The 6,926-nt window shown below is 42.9% G+C and overlaps 1 long non-coding RNA gene across 1 annotated transcript in view; it reads left to right on the top strand.

Annotated features, from left to right (window-relative positions):
* The first annotated feature begins 428 nt into the window (after positions 1-428).
* LOC309621484 overlaps positions 429-6,926 on the top strand; it is a 121,480-nt gene continuing 114,982 nt past the window's right edge. Inside the window, exon 1 of the long non-coding RNA XR_014240049.1 lies at positions 429-771. This is a non-coding gene — a long non-coding RNA (uncharacterized lncRNA). The remainder of the gene's footprint in view (positions 772-6,926) is intronic.

Below are 6,926 nucleotides of genomic sequence, written 5' to 3'. Positions count from 1 at the left end.
TGAGGGCAGGCGTCATTTACAGCCCAGCAGTCCTTGTGACTATTAAGCTACCATTAGCACTGGGTTTAAAGCTGCTGTTGTGGGAAAGAGCCACAAGGTGGCAGCATTATTTCGTTCTCAACTCTTGTTACTAGGGCAACAGAGTCTTCCTGGAGGTAGCGTTCCAAGGTTGTAAATTAGAGTGGAATGTGCTGGGACAAGCCCCCAGAAGTTTATGTCTCCTTACTTATGTTTGTTTTTTAAATTTAATTTCTATTTCTTATCGGAGTAAATTTGATTAGAGTGTTGTGATTGTTTGGCTGTACAGAATCTGCTCAATGATTCATGCATATGTCTGTTCATCTTCGGATCCTGTTACCATGTATGTTATTACAGAATGTTGAGTAGACCTCCCTTGGTATTTGGTAGGTGTTTTGTCATTATATATTTTCTATGTATTAGTGATTATATAATTCATATAGTTTATATGTTATATGTTTATATACATTTAACATACATTAATCTATGTATGTTAGCCCCTTAGTCCTAAATTATCCATCCTCCCACCTTTCATTTTGGTTAACCATTAGTTTGTTTTATAAGTCTGTGAGTGTCTTTTTCTGTGGAAATATGTTCATTGGTAGCAATCTTAGGATAACATGTATAAATGATATCATAGGATATTTGTCATTCCCTTTTGACTGACTTAACCTAATATGATTATTTCTAGGCTCATGTGTAGTCCTGAAAACGGCATTGTTCATTTTTTTCCCGAGGCTACTATTCCATTCGGTACGTATACCACTTCTTCTTTGTCCATTTATCTGTTGATGGGCATTTTGTTTGCTTCCATGTCTTGCCTATTGTAAATACTGCTGCAATACACGATTTTCCATCCCGTGTCTTTTGGATTCTGGCTTTCACAGGTGACAGGCCCAATAGTGGGCCTTCCAGATCATATGGTGACTCACTTTTTACCTTTAAACACACTGCCATTCTGTTCCTATTATTGGCTGTTACCAGTTTACATCCCACTTAGACCGAGAGGTTATGCTGTTCTCCACAACTTCTTCAACATCTATTGTTTGTTGACTTTTTGCTGATGGTCATTCTGACTGGTGTGAGGTGATACCTTTGTGTAGATTGGGTTTCCATGCGTCTGACAATTCCTGATGTTTTGCGTTTATCAATGTCCTTTTCATTTTTTTTTAAGATTGAGCTAAACTTACAACTTCTAATTGCCTTCTTGAAAAATTTGCCGCGTTTGGATTTTTTGGCCATTCCCTGCCCCAGGATATTTTTTGAGGGCATGAGTCATTTACAGCCCTGCAGTCCTTGTGAATATTAGTGACCATTAGCAGTAGATTTGAGCTGCTGTTTGAGGAAACGGCCTTAGGGTGGGAAGACTTCTACGTTGCCAACTCTGCTTGCTAGGGAAACAGAACCTTGCTGCAAGTTGTGCTTTTAGGTTACAGATTAGAGTGGAATGTGCCAGGACAAACCCCCATAAGTTTTAGCCTCCTTAATTCTTGTCTGTGTCTTTAAGTTGTAGTTTTTATCAGAGCAAACTTGATTGAAAAATGTCTTTTTTTCTAGGTGTACAGAATCTTGTTCATTTACACATATACATATATCTATTGATCTTTGGGTTCTTTTCCATGTAGGTTATTACAGAGTGTTGAGTAGACCACTCTTGGTATTCCATAGGTCTTTGGGGATTATATATTTTATATGTATTAGTATATGTGTGTTAACCCCAATATCCTAATTTATCCATTCCTCACACCTTTTCTTTGGCTTAACCATAAGTTTGTCTTCTCAATCTGAGATTGCCTTTCTCTGTGGAAATATGTTCATTTTTATGAATTTTCAGATAACATAAGTGATATCAAAAGGCATTTGTCTTTCGCATTCTGATTTACTTCACGTTGTGTGATTATCTCTAGGCTCATGTGTGGTGCTGCATATGCCATTCTTTTACTTTTTTTCGTGACTTATATTCCATTCTGTCTATATACCACTTCTTCTTTGTCCATTCATCTGTTTATGGACCTTTTTTTTGCTTCCATATCTTGGCTATTTCAATATTGCTGCAGTGCACATTTGCCTGCCTCTGTCTTTCCGATTCTGGTGGCCTTAGGTTATAGGCCCAAAAGGTGCCCTGCCGCATCATATGGTAGCTGAATTTTTACCTTTTCAAGCAGCTCCATTCAGTTTGTGTTAGTGCTGTTACCACTTTACATCCCACCAGCAGCTAGAAGGTACACAGTTCTCTAAAAGCCCTTCAGCATTTATAGTTTGTAGACTTTTTGCTGATGGTCATTTGACTGGTGTGAGCTGAAACCTTTTTGGACGTTGGATTTGCATATGGCTAAGAATTCCTTATAGTGAACTTTAGGCATGTCCTTTTTTTTCTTTTCCTTTTTTTTTTAAAGAGTGACTACACCTTCCCTCTTCATATTGAGTTCTTGAAAAATTTGTCATGTGTTGAATTTCCTTGCCTATGCCCTACCCCAGGGCATTTTTTGAGGGCAGGCGTCATTTACAGTTTTTTTTTAAATTTAATTTATTTTATTTTTTATTTTATTTTATTTTTGGCTGTGTTGGGTCTTCATTGCTGCGCACTGGCTTCCTCTAGTTGCGGTGAGCGGGGGCTACTCTTTGTTACAGTGCGCAGGCCTCTCATTGTGGTGGCTTCTCTTATTGTGGAGCACGGGCTCTAGGGTGCGCGGGCTTCAGTAGTTGTGGCACGCGGGCTCAGTAGTTGTGGTGCACGGGCTTAGTTGCTCCGCGGCATGTGGGATCTTCCGGGACCAGGGCTCGAACCCGTGTCCCCTGCGTTGGCAGGCGGATTCGTAACCACTGCGCCACCAGGGAAGGCCAAGAAGGTGTTTTTTAACGTGTAATTTGAGCAAGTGGTTCCGTGTTATTAACATGCCCGGGGCGGGGTGGGGGGTCGGTGTGACAGGCCTGCCCTCCTCTGCAGGTCTAGTTCCAGTCTCTGAAAGGCATTGAGGATTCTGTTTGAGGATTCTGTCTTCCTTTGTGTTTTCTGCTCCCCACGCTCCCTCCTGTAACCCCTTTCTGCCATCCCCACTCCCCCCACCCCCCCAGTCACACGTTGCAAACCCCAGACACGTTTTTTCCGTTGTGATTAAACCGTCACCTGAAGCCGCCTCCAGGAGCCTCTGATCTGAACCCCCTAGTGGCATTAACGTGGCCCTCGTGCTATTAACTTCAGCCTCACAGACTTTCCCCGCTGAGAACAGCTTTGCTGGGCACTGAGGGTCTGTGACTTTTATCTCAGTTAGGCCGTTAAAAAACTGAAACATGGTTTAGATAAATAAATAACTCCTCCTTCCCTTCCTCCTGGCTCTGAGCTTGGAGCTGGTGAGCTGTCTGGGGAGAAGGTCACGGGATGGGGGCTGGGGGATGGGGAGAGGGGACAAGGTAACCGTGCCTGACACGGATCTGTAACTACACGTGGACAGAGCTCTATACTGAACGTGTCTGGTCCCTCCTTTGCTCCGAGGCGTTCCCGTTTTCTGGTTGGTGTGAGGGGTGGGGCAGAGTGGAAGGTGGACCAAGGTTGCAGTAGCTTTGTCTGACTCTAGGTCTGTGACATCCCCCTTCAAGCACATCCCTCTTCCCCACTGTCTCCCCATCTCTTCCCTCCGCCCCTTTCCGTGACTGTCTCCCTGTGTTTCCACCTTGTTGCTTTTCTGTGGTCCCTCTGTTTCTCTTTCACCCTCTACCTGTCTCCGCCTTTTGTCTCCTTCCGAACCTTCCAGCATCCCCTGTGCTGCGGTTGGCGCATGGTTTGGGGGATCGCCCTCCAACGCGGGCTGCAGGCGACTTGTCAGACTGCTTTGTGAAACCAAAAAATGTAGAAATCTTTCATTTCCTTGGCCTCTGAGGCTTCGCTGGGGTGGCGGGCAATTGGCAGGCCTGTCGGCTACACCCCACACTGGTCGTTGTTTCATATTCTTAGCTATAAAAGTGGGGATACAAATGGTACCTGCTTCATAAGGCCGTAGTGAGGATCCAGCAGGAAGTGGATGCGAAGCCCTGAGCACAGTGATTGATTCTCAGCAGATGCTCAATGAATGAAATCTCTTAAATGAAATCGTTTATTATAAAAATGTTTAGTCCGGGGTAAAAGTGGACCAGAACAATGAGCCCCCATGCATATACATCAGCCAGATTCGGTATGTTTCAACATTTTGTGTACCTGCTTTGTCCATCCCCTCTTCTTGTGGTTGCCGGAATATTTTAAAGCAATTAGCAAACCCCTCGTAGCATTTCAGCCCTATGTGCGTCTCTAAAAAATCTGAATGTTTTCTCATACAACCTTAAGACCTTTATGCCAACCAATGAAAATGATGATTCTTACTTTAATACTGAGTCCATATTCAGGTTTTTCTGATTAACTTTAAAATGTCCTTTTACTCTTGTGTTTTTTGAATCAGGATCCAAATATTGTTCTTGTATTGTAATTGGTAATAACATCCCATTAATCCAGAACAGCCCCCCACCCCACCCCCACCCCCACCCCCAGGTAATTGACGTATTGAAGAAACTGGGCCGGCTGTAGAGTGTTCCACATTCTGGATTTCTCTGTTTGCTTTTTCGTGGTGTCATTTAAATTGCACTTCTGCTTCCTAAATTTCCTATGAGCTGAAAGCCAGCTCCAACAGCTGGATTAGCGTGTTAGGTTCGGACTTTGTAGCAAGAGGCACATGACACGTAGGGGCCGCTCTGCCGTCCGTCACTTCTCTAAAGTGGGCTCAGGTGCGCTCAGCTCTCCGGCTCCTCACTCAGCTGTCATCTGCCATTCGTTTCATTTTCACTGACGATCTCTGCATAAATCGATTATTTTATTAGGAAGTTAGGAAGCGGTGAGTTTGCTAATCATGCCATTCCTTCCACGTTGACTGCTTTTTACTCATCCACTTGCGCTATATATTTGCCTGTAAAGACAGTCAGGTGCGGTTGGCAGATTTCTGCGACGTCTCCCGTGACTTTTAAAAGCCTCCAGGGGTTACTCCCAGGGGTAACCCGCTGAAAGAGATTTTGCAGATATAATTAAGGTTGTGTTCTGGGTGGGTTGAATTTGCTCACACCAGCCCTTTAAAAGCAGAGAATGTCCTCAGGCCGGCAGCAGAAGTCAGAGAGATTGAAGCAGGAGAAAGGTGGGACGCACCCTTGGCAACTTTGCAGGTGGAGGGGGCCCCATGAGAAGGATTGTGAGTGTGTCGAGGAGCTGAGGGTGACCCCTCCTCCTTGGCAGGCAGCAAGGGAACGGGGACCTCAGTCCTACAGCCCTCGGAACTGCATTCTGCCAACAGCATGAATGAGTTTGGGAGCAGATTCCTCCCTGGAGCCTCTAGATAAGAACCCAGGTTGCCAGCACCTTGATTCTGGCTTTGTGAGCCCCTAGGCAGAAAACCCAGCAGAGCCAGCCAGGACTTCTGACCTCCAGAACTGGGAGGTATTTATTAGCGGTGTTTTTAAGTCACTGAGTTTGTGGGTGTTTGTTACACAGCAATAGAAGACTAATAGAGCAGGATCAATGCTTAACTTCTTTGTTTTTAATTGCCGGTTTCCAGAATAAAAAAGGTTAAGTAAATGACAGCTGCCTTTATCTTCCTCATCCTAACATAGAAACCATACGTCTTAACGGACATCAATGAAGTGGATTCCTAATTTGCTGTCAGTAAAACTTACTCATTTAGAGATTGACAAGTGTCCTGGGTTTGGCTCATTGAAAGAATGGTTTTAAAGGGATACTGGTTATCAAATAGACAGTAAAATCAATTTGTCGGTTAAAATCAATTTGTATGGTTAAGATGTTTTGCTACCATTTTCTTCTGTGATATACTGAAATAATTTCATCATATGCAAGTGGGGCACATAACATTTGATAAATTCCATCTGTCTGTTGACAATCTACTCACTTCTCTGACTGCATACCCTCTCCTGTTAGAGAAGGATGTTTCCGATTATAAGGAGACTCCAAAATAGATGCTTAATTCATAAAGTATGCAAATGTTACTCTCATATATAAAGAACATCATGGTTAAAGTACTATGACGTCACATCATTATTGCCATGGAAGACATTTCATTTTCTCACACTGACTTCAGAGCTTAATCCAGAGTCTGAATATTGATCTTTTTGAATTCGTGTGAGAATTGGTGTCTTTGAAACATGGTTTTGGTCAAAACAAAATTTTGCAACTTTTACTCTTTGAAAAACAGCTTTATCGAGGCATGCTATTACATGTTATAAAATTCACTCACTATGAGTGTAAATTTGATGAGTTTTAGTAAACTCTGAGTTGTGCAGCCAGCACCACAGTCTAATTTTAAAACATTTCCATGTGTCAAAGAGACCCCCTGTGCCCACTTGTAGTCACTTCCTGCTCCCATCCCCAGGCAACCAATAATCTGCTTTCTGTCTCTATAGTAATTTTCCTTTTCTGAACATTTCATATGAGTGGAATCTTACAGGTTGTAGACTGTTTGTCTTTTGCACATGGCTTCTTTCATTTAACACCAGGTTTTGGAGGTTGATCCACGTTGTGTGTTCCGGTCTCTCGTTCCCTTTTGTTGCTGAATAATATTCCATTACGTGGATAGACCACATTTTGTTTATCCCTTCGCCAGTTGATGGACATTTGAATTATTCCCACTTTTGGTCTATTACAAACGATGCTGCTGTGTTCACATTCACGTACAAGTGTGGATGTATGTTTTCATTTCTCCTGGGTATGTAACTAGGAGTGGAATTGCTGGGCTGTATGGTGAATTCATGTTTAACTTTCTAAGGAATCACTAGTTGCTTTCTAAATTATACTACATTTACATTCTCACCATCATTTTATGAGAGTTCCGGGTTTGCCATAGCCTCATCAACACTTGCTGTTGTCTTTGATTCTAGCCTTC

The sequence above is a fragment of the Balaenoptera borealis genome (genome assembly GCF_965194805.1).
Source record: "Balaenoptera borealis genome assembly, contig: HAP1_SCAFFOLD_501, whole genome shotgun sequence".
In the NCBI taxonomy this organism is placed as follows: Eukaryota; Metazoa; Chordata; class Mammalia; order Artiodactyla; family Balaenopteridae; genus Balaenoptera; species Balaenoptera borealis.
The sequence above is the reverse complement of the archived record's forward strand: the minus strand, read 5'-3'. Positions and strand labels throughout refer to the sequence as shown.